The sequence below is a fragment of the Mustela putorius genome, unplaced genomic scaffold, assembly GCF_011764305.1.
Source record: "Mustela putorius furo isolate JIRA1106 unplaced genomic scaffold, ASM1176430v1.1 tig00003998_pilon_pilon_pilon, whole genome shotgun sequence".
Classification (NCBI taxonomy): Eukaryota; Metazoa; Chordata; class Mammalia; order Carnivora; family Mustelidae; genus Mustela; species Mustela putorius.
In genome coordinates, this window is record NW_025422136.1 from 38,931 (window position 1) to 40,904 (window position 1,974).

Here is a 1,974-nt window from a genome sequence, read left to right on the forward strand (position 1 = left end):
GAATACCACTTCACACTAACTAGAATGCCTATCATCAAAAAGATAGAAATGAAAAATGGACTTTTTTGGTCTTTTTTTTTTTTTTTTTTTTTTTTTTTTTAGAGAGAGAGTGCACAAGAGCAGGGAGGGAGGGGAAGGGGGCAGAGGGAGAAGAAGAGAGAGTATCTTAAGCAGACTCCACACCTAGTGTGGAGCACAAAGTGGAGCTCAATCTCATGATCCTGAGGTCATGACCTGTGCCCAAATCAAGAGTCAGATACTTAACCAACTAAACAACCCCGGTGATCCCCAAATGGATTTTTAAAAAATTTATTTTCAGCCTAACGGTATCATTATTTTTTTCACCACACCCAGTGCTCCATGCAATCTGTGCCCTCTATAATACCTACCACCTGGTACCCCACCCCAACCTCCCAACCCTTCCCCAAACCCCCCACCACTTTAAACTCCTCAGATTGTTTTTCAGAGTCCATAGTCTCTCATGGGTTCACCTCCCCCTTCCAATTTTACCCCCAACCCCCTTCTAACTCCCCATGTCCTCCATGCTATTTGTTATGCTCCACAAATAAGTGAAACCATATGATAATTGACTCTCTCTGCTTGACTTACTTCACTCAGCATAATCTCTTCCAGTCCCGTCCATGTTGCTACAAAAGTTGGGTATTCGTCCTTTCTGATGGAGGCATAATACTCCATAGTGTATATGGACCACATCTTCCTTATCCATTCATCCATTGAAGGGCATCTTGGTTCTTTCCACAGTTTGGCGACCGTGGCCATTGCTGCTATAAACATTGGGGTACAGATGGCCCTTCTTTTCACTACATCTGTATCTTTGGGGTAAATACCCAGGCATGCAATGGCAGGGTCATAGGGAAGTTCTATTTTTAATTTCTTGAGGAATCTCCACACTGTTCTCCAAAGAGGCTGCACCAACTTGCATTCCCACCAACAGTGTAAGAGGGCTCCCCCTTTCTCCAAATCCTCTCCAACACATGTTGTTTCCTGTCTTGCTAATTTTGGCCAAATGGATTTCTTATTGTAGAATGGTCTTAGAGTTTTAGAATAGTGTTATTTGTGGAGAAAGTGTAGAGAGTGTCCATGTATTTCCACTCCCAGTTTCTCTATTATTAATAACTTATCTGGTACAGTACATTTTTCACTTTTAATGAACTAATATTTATAGAATATTAATTAAAGTGCATACTTTATTCAGATATTTTTAGTTTTTACCTAATGTCTTTTTTTTTCTGTTCCAGGATTCCACCAGGATATAACATTGCATTTAGAACCATTTTGATTGATGGTTTTCTTATGATTAGACCAGGGTTATGTGTTTTTGGAGAAAGACCATGGGGTAAAGTGCTGTTATTATATCAAAGATACTTATGAACACAATTTATCAGTGTTGGTGTGAACTTGATAACCTAGCTGATATGGCATTTGTCATGTTTCTACATTTCTAAATTTATTCTTTCTCCCACTTCCCATGCTGTGCTCTAGTTGAGGGTGGTATATGTACATAAGTTATTTGGAAATTTTGTACATGGAAGATTTATCTGTTATCCTCCATTCATGTTGTATCATCTACTTATATTAGTGTGTGGTATATTAGTGTGGGATATTTTGTACATTGAATATTAACCTCATACTAGGACTTCTGATGTGTAAAGAACTTAGAAGTCATCATTCCTGTCTTGACAAGAAGAAAAGTCAGAAAAAAGGAATATTAATAACTTTTCTTGTATCCATTAGGGAATTGATTGTTACAGGACAAAAAGCCACCCTAAAATTTGATGAGATTGAAAAACACTGGTTTTCCTACCTGGTTACTTAGAGTAGAAGCTGCTGGAGTGGCAAACTGGTAGGAAAACTTCAAAGGTAATATTGAAATATTGCTGGATTACAAATATGGGTCTAGCATGAGAATGAGAAATAGGCAGAGGCTGCAGTTTTTACAGAGGCTCCATTCTA